This window comes from Gossypium hirsutum, chromosome A06 (assembly GCF_007990345.1).
Source record: "Gossypium hirsutum isolate 1008001.06 chromosome A06, Gossypium_hirsutum_v2.1, whole genome shotgun sequence".
NCBI classification, from domain to species: Eukaryota; Viridiplantae; Streptophyta; class Magnoliopsida; order Malvales; family Malvaceae; genus Gossypium; species Gossypium hirsutum.
Window position 1 is genome coordinate 1,790,713 of NC_053429.1, and position 19,393 is coordinate 1,810,105.

The 19,393-nt window shown below is 31.5% G+C and overlaps 1 long non-coding RNA gene across 1 annotated transcript; it reads right to left on the reverse strand.

The window, feature by feature from the left end:
• Positions 1-10,694: 10,694 nt before the first annotated feature.
• On the reverse strand, positions 10,695-11,540 carry LOC107910231 (uncharacterized). Its single transcript, XR_001687547.2, has 2 exons — positions 11,286-11,540; positions 10,695-10,995 (listed from the first exon to the last, which is right to left on the reverse strand). It is a non-coding gene; the product is annotated as an uncharacterized lncRNA (long non-coding RNA).
• Between the last annotated feature and the right edge of the window lie 7,853 nt (positions 11,541-19,393).

The following is a 19,393-nucleotide window of genomic DNA, read 5'->3' on the forward strand; positions in this document are numbered from 1 at the left end:
AATATGACTAGCGCGACTCAAATTTAGGCCACATTTGAGACGGTGAATTAACTATCATACTAGCTCATGGGATTCTGTTAGGTTCCTTTTTAATCAAATTAAGAGAGACAATCTGATAGGTTCCTTTTTAATCAAATTAAGAGAGACAATCTCTTTGTAGTTAAACACATATTTTTCCAGGGACCAAAAATAAAAAGACAGTCAAAGTTCTACCAAGACTTTGCCTTGTTGTCCGTATTATCTAATTAAGTGTTTCTCCGTCTTCTTGGACAACTGAATTCCTTGAAATTGAAATTGGCCTCTCAGTACGAAAATGTCATCTATAATTGATTTGAGTGACCAACGAACTGAGAAATGATTCTTTTCAATGATTTTGTCCAACAACTTATCATTTACATTTAATATGCATGTTGATGCCCTATTTCAAAATCAATGCAAATCTCAATAACAATTTTCTTCCTTCTTGGAGGTATTTATAGTCAGGGGTCTCATATAAGATGGTGTTAACGTATTAGACTTGTTATCTAGCTATCATTATAGAATGTGTGGGAAAGTTGTTTTTGATGGGACGAGGATGTTTATGACAAGAGAAATCTTGTCATTCGTTCCAACTTGATGGGATAAAGTAATTTCACCATTTTAATAGCCTATATATTTATAATTTTTAAAGGATTAAATTAAAATTTTATCATTTTGGGGGGCAAAGTGTAATTTTACCATTGCTAATTTAAAATTTTATAAATTATAAAGGAGCCTAAATAGAAAATTTTCTATTTTAAGGGGGGCGAGGCCCTTGCTAGCTCTGTTGCGGAAGCGACGATAATATTAATAACAATATTATCAGAAATATTTAGATAATTATTATGCCAACAATTATACTAAGAAAATTCCCAGTTAAATTGGAGGGGTCACAATGGTCCCGCTTAAAACCCAACAACTAGACAGAACTCACTTAGATATTTATAGCAATAATAACTAAATAAATATAACCAACATAAAGCTATTAAATATAAGCAAACAAATAAGAAATAAAATACCAGAGATTTAACGAGGTTCGGCCAATTTAGCTTACGTCCTCGGACACTACCAAATTAATATTTCCTCTAGAAATATTACAAAGGAGAAGATTTTGGGATAATACAACCAAAGGGGGAGGGGTTCTATATATAACAAACCAAACCCCCTCCATTTCTATCTTTTCCTAATGTGGGATATTGCCAATATTCAACAAATCTCCACCTTGGCGATATTCCACATCTTCGAACATCTTCTCATAACACAAACTTCAATAGTGTCTTCAATTTTGCAACCAATCGCCTTCTTCCCTTTTGGTAGTTGTGCCAGCTTCCACATCTTGTTTTTCTCTAGAGATTGCATTTCCTCTTCCATTGCACCTAACCATCTATAATTCTCTAAACTCTGAATGGCTTCGGTGTAAGTGGATGGAATATTATCAACAACTGGAAGTGCATAAGCTACCATGTCAGTGAAACGAGCAGGTTTCTGAATTTCTCGTCTCTGCCTTCTGACTGCAATTGGCTCTGATTGCTGTTGAGGTTCTTGGGTAGAAACCTCTTCCTCATCTGACTCTGCATCTGCCAATGAAGAATCACTAGTGGTACCTTTTGCTGGAATTACCACACTCTGCTCAAACTCCACCTGCTGCGGAGTACACTCCACCTGCTGCGAAGTACTACTCACTCCTTCTGGATTTACCTTATTCAACATGGCAGATTCATGAAAGGTAACATCCCTACTGATTATCGTCTTCTTTGCCTCTAGACACCACAAACGATATCCCTTAACACCAGCATTGAAGCCCATGAATAGAGCCTTCTTTGCTCTTGGATCTAACTTTGATTCTTTCACATGATAATATGCAATAGAACCAAAAATGCGCAAGGTGTCATAATCAGTAGCAGGTTTTCCATACCATTTCTCCAAAGGAGTCTTGCCATTTATAGCAGATGATGGCAAATGATTGATGAGATGTTGAGCGTACGTCACAGCCTCAGTCCAAAACTTTCTATCTAATCCAGCATTAGATAACATACATCGAACTTTCTCCACAAGCGTTCGATTCATACGCTCTGCCACCCCATTCTGTTGCGGTGTTCCACCTACGGTGAAGTGCCTTACTATGCCACAATCTTGGCATATCTTCAGGAAAGGATCGCTTTTATATTCTCCACCGTTGTCTGATCGGAGAACCTTAATCTTCCTTCCTGTCTGATTTTCAACTTTAGTTTTCCACTTAAGGAAAACTTCAAGCACCTCATCTTTGTTCTTCATAGGAAACACCCAAACTCGTCTGGAAAAATCATCAATAAAGGTGACAAAATAACGTATTCCTCCAAGTGATGGAGTCTTGGACGGTCCCCATACATCAGAATGCACATAATCCAGAATACCTTTAGTATTGTGAATCCCAGTGCCAAATTTCACCCTTCGTTGTTTTCCCAGAACACAATGCTCGCAAAATTCAAGTTTGCAAGTCTTTGTACCTTTCAATAATCCTTGCTTGGCTAGAGTTTGCAAGGATTTTTCACCAGCATGGCCCAAACGCATATGCCACAGCTGTGTTGCCTCAGCGTCCTTCTTGGTACTCGTAATTGCTGCTGCTGTTGTCCCGACCACTGTACTACCTTGGTAGTAATACAGATTGTTCTTTCTTATGCCTTTCAACATCACCAATGCTCCTGAAGTTGCTTTAAGAACTCCATCTCGTATTGTCACAACTAGGCCTTTAGATTCTAACGACCCCAAAGAGATGAGATTCTTCTTCAACTTTGGGACATATCGTACATCCCGCAAAATTCTAGTAGATCCATCATGACTCCTCAGTTTAATTGAACCTATCCCGGCTATTTTACATGTGTTATCATTACCCATGTAAACAACCCCTTCATCTAGTTTTTGAAATTCAAAGAACCATTCCCGAATGTGACACATATGATAGGAACAACCAGAATCCATGATCCACTCATCTGCATATAATGTTGAAGATGTCATACTAAGAGAAAAGTCTGACTCTGCTTCACTATTGCATTCTGCAACATTTGCATCTTGCGGAGTCTTCCCTTTTTTCTTCAATTTTGGACAATCTTTCTTCCAATGTCCTTTTTCTTTGCAAAAAGAACATTCATCTTTGGCAACAGCTCGACCTTTGGACTTTCTTCTCTTCCCCTTAGACTGACTTTGCTGACGACCTCTTGTTACCAATGCTTCCACTGCTCCTTCACCTGAACCTTTCAACTTATCCTTTCGGCGTAGTTCATAGCTATACAATGCAGCAGTTACTTCATTGAAAGTTACTTCCAATTTTCCATGAAGTAGAGTAGTTTCAAGGTACTCAAACTCCTCAGGAAGCGATCCCAACAACATTAACGCCAAGTCTTCGTCTTCAAAAGTCACATCCAAATTCAACAAATCAGCCACCAGCTGATTAAAATTGGTAATGTGCTCGTTCATCGTGGTACCAGGAACATAACTGAAACGAAACAGTCTTTTCTTCATATGTAACTTATTTTGACTGTTCTTCTTCAGAAATTTCTCCTCCAATGCTTTCCACAATTTACTTGCAGAAGTCTCTTTACTGAATGTATACTTCTGCTCTCTGGAAAGACATGATCGAATTGTACCACATGCCAATCGGTTGATGGTCTTCCATTCTTTATCATCAACCCCTTCTGGTTTTTCTTCCTCAATGGCAATATCTAGACCCTGTTGAAAGAGGGCATCTAGAAGCTCACTTTGCCACATGCCGAAATGACCTGTTCCATCAAAAATTTCCACTACAAATCTCGTATTTGCAGTTCCAATCCTCGGCAAAATGTACGAAGTGGAAGTTATTGATATGGATGGTTTTTCTTCTGTCATTTTTGCCATAGCTTCTATTTAATAGCCACCAAATGCGGAATACCCACAAGCTTTCGGAAATGTTTCTGATGTGTAAGATCAGACTAAGCTGCAAACACAGAGCATACTACAAAACCTTGGCTCTGATACCAATTGTTGCGGAAGCGACGATAATATTAATAACAATATTATCAGAAATATTTAGATAATTATTATGCCAACAATTATACTAAGAAAATTCCCAGTTAAATTGGAGGGGTCACAATGGTCCCGCTTAAAACCCAACAACTAGACAGAACTCACTTAGATATTTATAGCAATAATAACTAAATAAATATAACCAACATAAAGCTATTAAATATAAGCAAACAAATAAGAAATAAAATACCAGAGATTTAACGAGGTTCGGCCAATTTAGCTTACGTCCTCGGACACTACCAAATTAATATTTCCTCTAGAAATATTACAAAGGAGAAGATTTTGGGATAATACAACCAAAGGGGGAGGGGTTCTATATATAACAAACCAAACCCCCTCCATTTCTATCTTTTCCTAATGTGGGATATTGCCAATATTCAACAAGCTCCCTGGCTTTGCCACTGCCAACAACCTCAAATTCTTGATGAAGGTTAGGCCTTCAGTTGTCCGGATGGTCATCCCAGAATGGTGAATTCACATGTTACCTCCCAATTTCGAGCGCTTTTGTAGCTTGCCACGTGTCATGATGCAGTTGAGAATATAACATATAAACTAACCTAACTAAACCGAAACCAAATTAGTCAAATTACATTACATTTATTAATTCAATTAACTTGATTTTAACAAAATTTTACGCTTATTTAAAGGGATAAAGATCATGAACCCCGTGTATTGACCTGATGGTCAAGGTGTTCACTGTCCCAAGTATGGTCTAGGTTCGAGTCGTGCTAATCACGTTGTTGTTGTTAGGACTTTACCTTCATATTGTAATTCACAAAAAAAAAAATCATATTGTAAAATTTAAAAAAAGAAAGAAAAAGATCATACCTAAAAAAGGATAAAATATCATTTAATAATAATGCCGGATTCCTTTTTATCATTTCAATGAGTAATGCTTATTTAAAAGGATAAATATCATTAATAATATTGGATTCCTTTAACTATCTCAATTCTAATCATCTATAATGATTAAATTAATGTATGATTGTTGACACCATTTTTTGGATGAAAACGGGGTCGACTTGGATTTTGAAAATAAAACGAAATTGGGAGTCGCCACCAATCTTTTTTGATGAGGTGTGATCGGGTCACCTCGTAAAATGGTTGTTTTTGATAAACAATTTGATTTTATTAAAACAACGAGTTTGGTCTACGAAATCTAAAAACAGGTTCGGGAGTCGATTACGCACGAGGAAGGGTTAGCACCCTCGATACGCCCAAAATTGGTACCTAGTTGATTTCTTAATGTCTTAATGTCGAAAATTGAGAATTTTGAAATTTTTTTTTAAAAAATACGATCCTTATATTAAAACATAAAAAAAATTCAGGAAAAGGGACATATTTCACGTTATCTGAGAAAAAAGAATCATATCCAGTAAGTTAGGACACAATGTCTCGAATTCCCGATATCGTTTAAAACTCGAATTTGAAAAGATTCATGTAATAAAGTTTAAAAGAATATTCAATTGTTTAAATCAAGTAAAGAAATCGCAACCCAATACGTTAGGGCACAATTTCTCAAAATATTAAACATTGAATATTGCATTTATTTCGAAAAATCCTTGTCTCGAGAAAGCAACGTGTCACATCCAATGCGTTAGGACACAACATATTAAATTCTTGATAACGAGCTTTTTATCATTTTTTTTAAAGAGTAATCTCGATTATTTAAATTCAACGAAGAAAGTCGGAACCCAATGCATTAGGGCTCGATTCTCTCGAAGATCTAAATATCGAATATTACTTTTATTTTGAAATTTCATTTTTGGCCAATCCGATTGAAAAGATACGATGTGACAACAATGATGATAATGTAAGTAAAATAACACGAGCAAAACATAAGATAAATAAATAATAAAACGAAGAAAACAATCAAAAAGGCACAATAACAAATAATAAACAGATAAAAACTAAAACATGAATAACAGGCATATAAACAAATAAATAACTGGACAAAATGATCCAAAAAAATTTATGAAAAGATAAAAGACATATATATATGTACAAAATTATGAAAATATAAAAAAACATATGTGTGTACACATGAATTATAAACCATAGAAATATCATAAGAAAATATAAATTTTTAAAATATAAGAGTATGTATAAATACATATATGCATATTTATGAAAAATAAAAGAGATACATGTAAGTACGTATATACATAAAAAATTTAAAATGCAAATATAAATATATTCATGTATATAAAAATAATAATAAAAGGCGTATATATATGCGTGTAAATATTAAGTATGTACATATGAATGTATATAATATATATATAAACTATATATATAAAAAAATATGGTAATGAAATATACACGCACTATATATATATTTAAAACATTTAGAAATAAAAATATACACATATATTATAAAGTACACATGCGTGTATGTATGCAAGTATAATAAAAAATAATAATAATAGTAATAATAATAATAATAACTATATTAATAAAATAAACTAAAAAACTTAAAATGAAAGAATATGGATTAAATTGAAAATAATTGAAGTTTCAGGGGCAAATCTGAAATAAACAAAACACCAATGGATCGAATGGAACATGCAGTTAACAGTGGAGGACCGAAAGTCAAATTAATCCCTCCGTCCAAAACTCCACGCAGCAATGGATTAAAATAAAACAAATTCGACATTTCATGGCAAAATTTGAAAACAAATCGCAATGATTTTGAACTGATGGGATAAAATGAAGGATTAAAATGCAAATAACCCATCAGTGTTTAAAACCCTTTCATCTCCAATTAAAAGCCTACTCTGCAGCAGCAATAGACGCAAAGTTGCTTCATCTTCCTTTTTTCTTTTTTGTTTTAAAACAACAGAGGGAAGAAAGAGGGATCTGCTAGGCCTTCTTTAAAGCCCTAACTACCGCCACACCACCGCCGTTCAAGCTTCGCCGCCGACTCTGATTCAGGTAAGTTTCGCCCTTTCCTTTTTGCCTTTTCTTCAAAAATTGTTTTTGATTCTTTGTTTGTATTTCAGTATTTTTCCAATACAAGATTTTTCTCTTTTTAGTAACCAATCCCCCCTGGTGTAGTGAGATTTTCAGTTTTTATAACCGAATTATTTTTCCTTTTTTACATTATTTTCTTTGTTGTTGCGCCTGCTTCTTGGCTTTGCAGGTGACCGTGGCCGACAGTGGTGGGGGTGTCAGACGGTATGGGCGTCGTGGAGGCTGGCGCGGAGCAGAGGCGTGCGAGGGGTTGGGCAGAGGCTGGAGCGGCGCGCCCTAGGCATGCTGCGTTTGGATTTTGGGCTTCCGAGTTTCGGGCCCCGGGCAGATTTTGGGCTTTACAATGATTATCTTATACATATTTCTACTTATATAATTACATTTGAGTTGCCATTTGTCTGTCACCTATAACAAATTAAAAATTTCGGTGAAGCTGCCAAGAGCATCTTGTGATAAATTATTTCAAATTAATCACATGCTATTACTTTCCTCCAGACCTGTATCGATCGTTGAATTGTTATTTGGAGTTTGTTAGTCGAATATAAAAAAAGAAATTTATTAACCTAATGACTTAAATGAAAACTTTCAAAAAATTCAGTAGTCATTTTATAATTTATTAAAGTTTAATGATCAAAACGTAAACTTACTAATAATTTAATGACTTTTAATGTAATTTACCCTAATTATTATGTCAAGTAACCCACTTTACATGGGCCAATAATGAGACTCAGATGGCTTAGATTAAAATAGCATCAAATAAACATTTTAACATGTTTGGTAAAAGTACCAGGCTTTTTTATTAGGAGTCGAATTTTATTTTGCCATCTTTACTGAAAAATAGATAGATTAATCCATATATATTAGATTAAATAACAAACTGATCTTTCTGTTAAAAATTTGGTTCATTTTTATTGTTAAAAATTGGTTATTATATGTCAACATGATGTACACATGGCATACCATGTGTCTCTGTTTATTTTGTTTGTCACATCAATTTTTAATACTAGAAATGGATATAATTTGTAATAGAAAAGACCAATGTACTATTTAATTTAACATATAATTTACCCTTTTTTTAGTAAAGAGGGTAAGATGTAATCTAACTCCGATTTCCACAATAATTTTACCTAACTTGTTGATATCTTAGCAATGTGAGATTGCTCAACATTGCAAACTACCAATAGAAACTGAATTAGAAAGATTCTGTAGTAGATCATATCGGAATCCAGTTATATCATGCGAAACCTAAAGGAAAAATATTTGTGTCGAATTCCTGTTTTCATCCCTATACTATACTTAATTTAGATATTTTAATTCTTCTAATTTAATATAGCATAAATTCATAAGTAGACTAGTGTGATAGTACGTTGAAGCGCATTATCCTCTTATTTAAGGGTTGAGAGAGGTTATAAGTAATTTTAGACATTGTATAAAAAAATAGTTCAAATCATGAAACTGGATTTTTTTAATGGAAAATTAGTGAAGAATTTTACCTTTTAAAATGGCACAATGAATTAAGGGTATTTGAAAGTAATTTCACATTATCCAAAAATTAAATTTTAACAAAGTTGATGATTTAAACTAATGCATATTATTAACAACAGTAAAATTTAAATTATATCAAATTAAAGTATATTAGTTAAATATTAAATTAATTATAGTACGAGGATGAAATCATAATTTGACCAAAGATTTTATATTCTTCAACGGGTAGAATACAAAATATTATATTAATATTTCAGCCATTAAAAATTGCATCACAGCTTTGGCCACATACAAATTAGGTAGAAAATGTAAGTAATTAACTCCTTTATACAGTGATGCCCTAAGACTTGAAATACATTAAACTACTACATATTGACTTATACATCCAAACATTGCAGAGGAGCCTAATCTTCTACTCTTCTCCCCAAATAATATAATTTATTTTATAAAGTAATGATATATTTGTCATTATCCAACTGAGTTGATATCCGGTCGACCGTGACATCAAATTCGGTACAAAATTTAATATTAATAGAGATATATGAATGATAAAAAAACACTTTCGAAATAATATAATTTACTTTATTAGTAGAGATATATGAGCAGAAGTTGAAGCCCTAAAACTTGCAAATACATCCCTCTACATATTAAAGGAATATACGGAGAAATGAGTATTGTACATTAAACATCCTTGAAATAATACAATTTATTATATAAAATAATGGTATATTCGTCATTATACAACTTAGTTGGTGCCTGGTCGATTCATGACATCAAATTCAATACAAGATTTAATATTAGTAAAGATATATGAATGATAAAAAACACTATCAAATAATATAATTTACTTTATTAGTAGAAATATATGAAGAGAAGCTGGAGTCCTAAAAATTACAAATACATCGCTCTACTCAATAAAGGATTTAATACGAGTAGAGGAAGCCCTAAAACTTGCAAATACATCCCTCTACATGTTATAGGAACATATAGAGAAATTACTATTATGCATTAAACTACTACATATTGACTTAATTATATGTACATCCAAACGCTGCAGAGAAGCCTACTCTTCTATTTTCCACTATATAAATTAGAGCTACAAGAACTGAACGTGTATAGAACTATACACTATCAGTCTATCAAATATTAATCATTTACCCAATGGTATAACCATATTTCATGGCATATTTAACAAGATCATCCAACTCGTCATCACTTACATATCCATCTCCGTTGCCATCAGCTAGAGAAAGCCCTCGGCTGGCTCTCCAACGTGGAATATAAGCACCTAAGCTAGCGAACGCATTCCTCAACTCTTCTTTGCTAAGACGACCGTCTTTGTTAACGTCGAAACTCTTGAATGTGGCTTTCAGTTGAGCCTCGGTTATCGGCACGGGGCCTGGTGTTTTCCTTCGGCAAGTACTGCTGATACTCTTAGGTGATGAATGGTTGAAGCAAAGCATGTTGTGTAGAAGGAGAATATAGTTTTGTTTGCTGTAGTTGGCGTAAATGAGATTAGTATATATATATATAGGGAGCATTGCTAATGATAACTTTGTGTATTAATTAATTCCATTTAGGATAAGATTTGCGTTGCTACCCTTTGATGTTTTTTTTGGTTTTCATTTGTACCCTTGGATTGAATCTTGAAGAAAAAGGTAATAGATAAACACTGGTTGTACCAATCTTTTGAAGTGATTCTCAATTTTTCACTTTAGTCCTTTGTAGACCCTTGACTCATACATATCCTTTACTGATCTTGAAGGAACTTTATTTAATTTTTCAACATGGACCAGTAAATTCAAAGCAGAAAAGTATGTCACAAGCTTGTAGAAACTTTTGAGTAAAGGTGTTCATGAGCCAGACTAAGTTTAAATCGAGCTAAAGTATAATATTAACCTACTCTATGTTTGTAAAAGTCCAGTTTGAAATATAAGCTTAAAATTTTGATCAAGCCTATCCACATGTGTAAATAACTAAACTAAGTCCATTTTAGTCAGCCCATATTTTTAAAATAAAAATATTTATATTATTTTTAATTTAATATTTAAAAATTTTGTAAATTTTTCATTTATTAAAATTTCATATAAAGAAAACTTAATAATTTTTTAATGTTTATGTAAACGGGCCAATTTGCCCAGGCCCACTTCAAAACCAAAATCCAAAATAAAAATAATAAATAAACAAAACATCAAATATTAAAGGTCCATTAAATGTCCCAACTACATACCCAAGACCCAAACAAGCCCAATAACTAATCCTAACCCAAATTTAAAACCTAGACCCAAATTACAAGCCCGATAGGCCCAATATTTTGAGAACAGAAACCCTAGGGTTTCTTCCCCACTTTTGTGCCACAACTAGACAACGCCTCATGTACGGCCTCCGTGCACCCAAAGCCTGGCTCCGTACGCTCCAGCGCTCCAGCAGTCACGCCCCACATCAAGCGCCACGTACCACCGCGCCAACGGGCCTCCGTACCTGCGAAGAAATAGACAAACAACAGCAGCAACAAGCCAATACGAAAGCAAAAAAGAAAAATTATATTTTTTATTTTATTTTGAACATTCGGCTATATAGCCTATTATTTTCGATTGTAAAGAGGCTCTTTTTTTTACGGATACTACAAAAACTCAATACAAAAGAATCAGCAAAAATCAAAATGTGATTGAAATTTTTCGTCTTCAATATATTTCCTTTTGTATGTATTCTGTTTTCTTTTAGAAATATTTTTTTTCAAATAAAAAAAGAGAAAGAAATGAGAAGTTTACCTTCGCGGATGCATCGATGAGATTCTCGTCTTCTCCGTCGAAGTCGGGGTTAGAGATGAGAGTGAAAATGGTTTTTAAGTGTCGATTTTGATGGAAATAAAGAAGGCTTCTACATCATTTACCCACTTTAATGGTGAACCGACGATTAAATGGCCTTAGGAGATGAAGGTTGCTGCGCCGAAACCCTAACAATTGGGTATTCGGTCTGCAACTTGGAAGAATGGCAAAATGTCATTCATTTTCTTTAAATTTTGAGTAAACAACGAAACGGCACCGTTGCAAGGGGGAGGGTCCATGCGTCAACCTGTTCCAGGACCCGAACCCGCGCTTTTGTGCTTCAAATGGGTTATTTGCAAGATTGGTCCTCTCCTTTCGCGTGCGCATTCAATCGCACCTTATCTGTTTTGCTTCTTTTTTTAAATTAGCTCGTTAATTTGTGTGCATTTGCACTTTAGTCCTCGGTACAGCGCAGAGTTTTGGTCCCAGGGATATTTCCATTTCTAGTCCTTATAATTTATACCTATTGCACACTGGCCCCTATTTTGTTTCTTTTATTTATAAACTATCCTTTTCATTTTTAAGCTTGTTTTATTAAGATTCTCTATTTGAAATGCTTATTATTTTAAATTTCGTTTAATATTTTTATCTATTTTATCAATTTTGCTTTGTTTTTTTTTCTTTTTTATGTTTATATTGTTATTTTGAAGTTGGTTTTATCATATTATATATACAATGTCTCATTTAGACATTTCTATGTGTATTCGTATATATATTGTTTTAGTTAGATCATTGTTTTAAAATTCATTTTTGTTTATAAAATCTTTATTTTGAAAGTCATTATATCGTATTCTTTTAGCATATTAGATAGTATCTCATTTAAATGTTTTTTATATACGTATGTTAGAATTAAGTGACCCAAATTCTTATTTAAATAAAATACGATGTAAAATAAAATAAAAGTAAAATCCATATAGAACTAGACTTCTTTTATTTTATTTTAGAATAAGGTTTTTAAACCTTATTAAACTCCATCTATTTTATATTGATTAGGATAAGGTGTTTCAATCTTACTAGAATATGGCTTTGCAAGCCTATAAATAGACATAGTCTATTCCACTTGTATTTGAGTCAAATTTTTCGACATAGTGAATTTTCTTCTCCTCTACCCGTGGTTTTTTTCCGAAAGGGTTTCTACGTAAAATTTGTGTGTTTTTTATTTTATTTATTTTATTTTATTTTATTTTTCACAACGTACATATGTAGTAATATTAATTTAATATATTAATTTAATCTTGTATGAGTTTCCATGTTATTTTCTTTTTTTCAAATAATTATCTTTAAATTTATATGTGATTTGTAAATCTATGATGTGTGTGGTTTATCTCCCAAGATTATATTTCATTATATATTTTTATTATCTTTTCATGTTTTATAAATAATTTAAATTCTCCTTTATCGTATGTACTTTTTAAAATGTTTAGACACCTTGTACATTATTTGATTTTAAAATGTTTATTTTATAACACTTGTTCAAATGTTTCATGTATATTTGTTTGTAGAAGCCCAAATTTGCCACCAACCCATTACATAAGCCCATTTACATTAAATCTCAAGACCCAAATATCTAACCCAAACCCGAATGGCCCACTACAACCCATTCCAACCTAATACCCATCTAAATTAACCCACATAAAACCCAAATACCCACAACCCATTACAAACCAAACCCAATACAGCAAGCTCAATATCATTAACCCCAACTACCCAAAACCCTAGCCCTATTTTCGGCTCCCCACTTACCTTCTGCCCCCAACCACTCCACTGGCCACCAGCCACCAGCCACCTGCCCACTGCAGCATCGCCCCATCACATCCACCACCCTCTGCACCTGCAAGCCAGTAAAGAGAAGAGACAGAAACAATATAAAAATAAATGCTGTAAAAAACCCGAATGAAATGCTGTAAAAAAGGGTTGGATTTTGAAACAATACCAAGGATATTCCAATATACACAAGCAGATTCAAAAAATTTATAAGGAAAACACGAGAATAGCATCAATCCGGTAACCAAAATACAGGCATCAAACATTAAGGTGATTTTTTTATTTTTCTATTTTTAATTTCGTTTTTAGATATATTTTCTCACTTATATATATATTAGAACATATTAACAAAAAAATTCAAAAAAAAATTACCTATTGAACTTCCGGCCACCGCGTGCGGTGGCCAGCGCCGGCGACGCACGATGGTCCGGTGACCGGACGATGGCCGGCAGCCCCCCTCTCTCCTTTCCCCTCTCCCTCCTCTCTCTTTCTCTCCCTTCTTCTCTTTTTTTTTCTTTTCTCCCTTCACAAATGAATTTTTTTTCTGAAAATAGGCCTATTTATAGCCCTCCGAAACGACTTCGTTTTGGGGACTGTACTTAAGCCCCAAAACGACGTCGTTTTGGCCATGCCCGACCCGTCCGACCCGACCCGTTAGAGGATCCGCTTGTTTTTGCGGAAGGGTCTAATTGCGCGAATGACCCTTTCGCTTTTCCAAACTTTTGCAATCAGATTTTCATTTATTTTAAATTGCCCTAAAATTTAAGCGTGTTTTTAATTTGATCCCGCACTAAACGCTGCGTTTTGAGAGGACGGGATATTTTCACTTTTAATCCTTCCCTTATTTTGGCGTGTTCCAATTGGTCCTTCTCTTTTATATATTTGTTTTCGAATTTTCCCCTCATTTTTTGATCTGTTTCAGGTGTGCCCTTTCTTTTATATTTCACTGCTATATTTATATTATTCTTGTTGTTGTTATTATAATTATTATTATTTATTTCTAATATATGTGTGTATACTAGTATAAATATTATCATATATTTAATATACATACGTATTTTTTATATAAAGTTATTAATAGTTGTTTTAATACTATTATTTTTACTCATATATATAGTATATAATATTTCTAATAGTTTTAATATTGTTGTTTTTGTTAACATATTTGTATTTCGTATACATTTGTTGTATATATACACGTTGATCATGTATATTTTAATATCCTATCATTCATATATTCTTTTACACTATCGTTTCTAATATATATGTCATATACTTTTATATATTATGTATATATATATTTATACATGTATATACTTTTATATCACCCTTATTACTATTATTAATCTTAGTATATGTTTTATTATATATGTATATACCTTTAATATATATAGGTATATATCTATGTAATATTAGTAATAGGTTTTATTTAATATCATTATTTCCAGTATGTATATATTATGTAAATATTTTAATGTCATGTTATATATGCATTTTTTATATATATATTACGTGTACATACCTCTTAATATTTTATTTTTATAAATCATGTATATATTATGTCATGTTTTTAATACTACATTTTTAATACCATATATATATTATGTACTTTCTTAACAACTATATCATAGGTATATATATAGTATGTACGTATTTTTTTAATACATATATGTATATGTGTGTATATTTATGTAATGTTAATATTTATTTTTTTAAACATCATTATTATTTCCAATAGGAGTATACTATGTAAATATTTTAATATATACACATGTTTTTTTTATTATATATATGTTATGTATATGTATCTTTTTAATATTATATCTTTATATATGTCATGTATATATTTCTAATGCTATATTACATTTTTACATATTACCTTATGAATATATGTATATATATATATTTTAACTACATTATGTACGTATCTTTAACGCAATATTATATATTTTTTAATACCATGTATATACTTTTTATTTTTATTATTACTTATATATTTTAGTACATACATATATTTATATATTATTATCATTGGTTATTTTTATTATTCTTGCTTTCAATACATATTGTATATACTTTTAATCTAGTATTATATGTTTTATATATATGTTCATTACCATTTTATGTTTATATTATTACTATTATTATCATGTTTAATGTCATATGCATTATTATTGTTTTATACCATTATTATCGCATATACGTTGCTAATGTTTTACATATTATTTGCTTCGTATATCCTTAACTTTTTATTATTATTTGTCTGTTCCGAATTAAGCCTATTTGTTCGCATCTTATTTCCACATCAATATAGTTTCCTTTTACTTTCTTTATCTAGAAATATTTTCATTTTTGTTTTTAACTAATTTTAATAAATAAGGCAATGTACCGATTTAACATTAAACCATAGATTTTATCGCTATGTTGGATGAAATTTGTCGGCTCTTGTTAAAGACAGAAGACCCTTCAAAAAAATCGAAAAACTAAGATTTCTCCCGGATCACGATTAAATCTTACATTGAACTCGTATTTTTGAAAATCAAGACAACGCGTGTTTTACAAGATACCAATTTTGGGTGTCGCGAGGGTGCTAATACCTTCCTCGCGCGTAACCGACTCCCGAACCTTAATTTTTCTCTGGCTTTTCGCGTAGACCCAAATTTGGCCTTCATTTTTGTTCAAGAATCAATTTTCTTTTCAAGAAAGATGATTTATTAGGTGTCCGATTACACCTAGAAAAAAGATCAGTGGCGACTCCCTTTTTTAATAAAACCAAAAGTCGGTTTTCAAATTTCCAATGAATCACCTCAGTTAACGATCGAAACCAAAATTTTACGTCGCTACATTGTTCATTTATAATAAATATTTAATTCTATGTACATATTTAGTCCCATGTTAATTTTTTTTTAAAAAAAACTTTATGGTGTGTATGTTATTTAAATTATTTTCCTTTTTTATATGTATATGATCATCTTTAAATAGATATTTCAAAGAAAAAATATACTTTGCACATATGAGTATGTTTATAAGGCTATCATGTATATAATTTATAATAAAGTTAATTTAATCTTAAATGCATTATTAAGTGCATGTCCTTTTTGCAAATAACTATTTCTAAATTTATTTATGCATATATATGTTTTTATAAACCTATTGCATGCATTTCTTAAAATTATATTTTACAATGTATTTTTGTTATTCGTTCATATCCCATACATTATTTAAATTTTCACATATATATTTCAATAAACATTTTTTTCCTTTTGTATATTTCTTGATTTTAAAAATATTCCTTCTATAATATGTTTTCTAATAATTGCATGCGTATATTTAGTTTGTCTTTACAAATGGTTTTTAATTGATCAATCTATCAACTCATACATCATATATATCACGTGCTTATCATTACTTTAAACTTGTTTCATATCACATTTTTTATTTTTTATTTTTTATTTTTTACATCTTGCATTGATTATTTTATATCATGCTATGTTTATTATTGTGCCATACATTGTCGTTGCATATTATTTATTCATTGTTTTGTATTATTATATCAATTATTTTCCATACATTATTGTAATTGGGTTATATTTTTTTTAGGTTAGTTATACTTAATTATTAGTTTGTTAATTGATCGTATCTCATGTGAGTATATTATCCCATATCATTGTTTTCCACTTGGTTTATGAAATTTGCTTTTATAAGGTCCAAATCTTTAAGATTAATTCCATTTTATTTCAAGTCGCATTAAAGCGTTTTAAGCTATTTTTATAATTATTCTTTTAAAAATTCTCTAAAACGAAGGCAATACTCGAAGTTTAGCAATTCGGGAATCGTGCTCTATCGTGATGGGTTGCGATTTCCCGTTTGTTCAAAACAATTGAATATTCCTTTGGAATTTCACTCATGTCTTTAAAAACTCTTCAAAACGAAGGTAATACTCGATGTTTGGCAATTTGGGGAATCGTGCCCTATCGTGCTAGGTTGCGATTTCTTGTTTGTTCAAAATAATCAAATATTCCTTTAGAATTTCACTCATGTTCTCTAAATTCTAAAATAAGGCAATGTCTGATGTCTAGAAATTCGAGGAATCGTGCCCTACTGTGCTAGGTTTTGATTTTTTTTGGACTAAATATTTGGGCATCCTTTTGCAGTTTTCAACATATAAACTTTTGGAAGTCGAAATTTATCGTGTTTTCGAGGGTATAAAGGATCGTGTCTTGCCGTGCTGGATGTGATGCTGTATTCCTTTGAAACAAGAGAATTTTGACGACCGACTTGGGCTATTCAAATGTTTATAAAAAGAACCACATTTCAAAAAAACATTTTTAAATCTTAGACATAAGGACTGTATTTAATCGATTTTGTACCAATTTTGGGCGTAGTGAGGGTGCTAATCCTTCCTCATACGTAACCGACTACCGAACCCGTTTTCTCATATTTTCGTAAGACCAAAGTCGTTGTTTTAGTAAAAAGAAATACTTTATTAAAATAACCAAATTTCTAGGTGATCCGATCACACCTAAACAAAAAAGATTGGTTGCGACTCCAGTTCCGTTTTCAAAAAGTCGATTCCCCGTTTTTCTTTAAATTTGAAAGATGGTTTCGACAGTTTACATTATAACTTTACATGTTAGTATAGATTTAATTTTTATGAATTATAAATATAATATATAAAAATAATATGATATATTATAAACTTAGAAAATGGGTTAGACCAGGCTCGAGTTTTGAATGTTTGAGTCTCAATTTGGTCCATATTTTAAACGGGTCTAATTTTATTATCGAAACTCATTTTTTAGACTTATTTTTTTTACCCAAATCCTACAAATTTTGAACAAACCTTTAAAATTGTATGAATAATCCAATCGTTAGATAGTTCTAATTTAGATCACTAAAAAAGATGCAAATTAAGCTTAGTTTAATACACATTTTATCTCTTACTATTTATCTTTGATCCAAAAGGAATTTTTTGAATGAAATTAATGAAAGCTCTTGAAAGCAACACGGAATAAAATCAACAGGTTTAATGGGTTCTCTTCATAGGGAGATACGGTATATCCATACGAAATGCATGCATTCTTTTTGTTCCTTGTATGTTAGTGTGTATTATAACTATATTTAATTGAGAATTTATTTTATGGACCCTTCCTACCATAAAATTTATTGTCTCTTTTCAATTATCTAATAACATTTCAGCAATATTTTCCATCTTATTAACACATAATTTTGATTTTTTTACCTCAAACTTCGAACCCTAAAACCCTAACCTAAACATTAAACCTTGAACTCCAAAACTTAACCTCGAACTCGAACCCTCGGATCCTAAAATCATCAGGGTTCGAGGTTTAAGATTTGGGTTCTAGGTTCAAGATTCAGGGTTTATGGTTTTGAATTTGGGGTTCATGGTTCAGGGTAAAAAAAATCAAAATTATAAGTCAATGATATAAAAAATTTGTTGAAATGTCATTAAATAATTGAAAAAGGGTCATAGATGATGTGGCGGGAAGGATTCATAAAATAATTTCTCATATTTAATGAGTTTCCCAAGTTAGTTTTCTTAAGAAATTGATAAAAAAAAAGTTTGTACTATATCTTAGAATGCATTTTCGCGTTATCTTTTAAAAGGAGTAAAAAAATATTTTTGTACATTAGAAAAATGAAAAAATTCATCTTTTTGGTAGATAAAGACAATATTAAGTAATTATACTATGACAACTAAATTAAAACATCATAAAAACATTAAAATCAGCCAGCACTAGACCCTGAGAAGGAGGCCGCTCTGCAAATAAATGTAATCCTATGAACCATGTAGCAAAATATTTGTTCAAATGGCCTACAACTTTGTTCTAGGTTCTTGAAACATGGCGAATACATACCTTCCAGTTCCAGTTAAGCAATCAATGTATTAGGTACAATTCCATCAAATTATTATCAATAGATCTATCTATCAAAATCATCTCCATCAATAATACATTATCACATTCTAATTCTAATTGTAGAAAACTCTAATCCCACGCTAAACGCAGGCCTTTCAACAACGAAAAAAGCTGTTGATTTTAAGATGCGAATTCTCGATATTCGTATTTAAAGATTTAAGTTAAAGCAAGACTTGGTTTAATGTAAAAAATTGCAAGGTTTTGAAACATATAAAAATCAGAGATGGGACATGTACCATACTTTTGCCTAATAAATTTAGTTACTTCCGAAATTTCATTTTAAAAAATTAGAACCTATATTTGCTTTTTGTCCCAATATAATATTCTTTTCCTTTATTCCCCAATGAC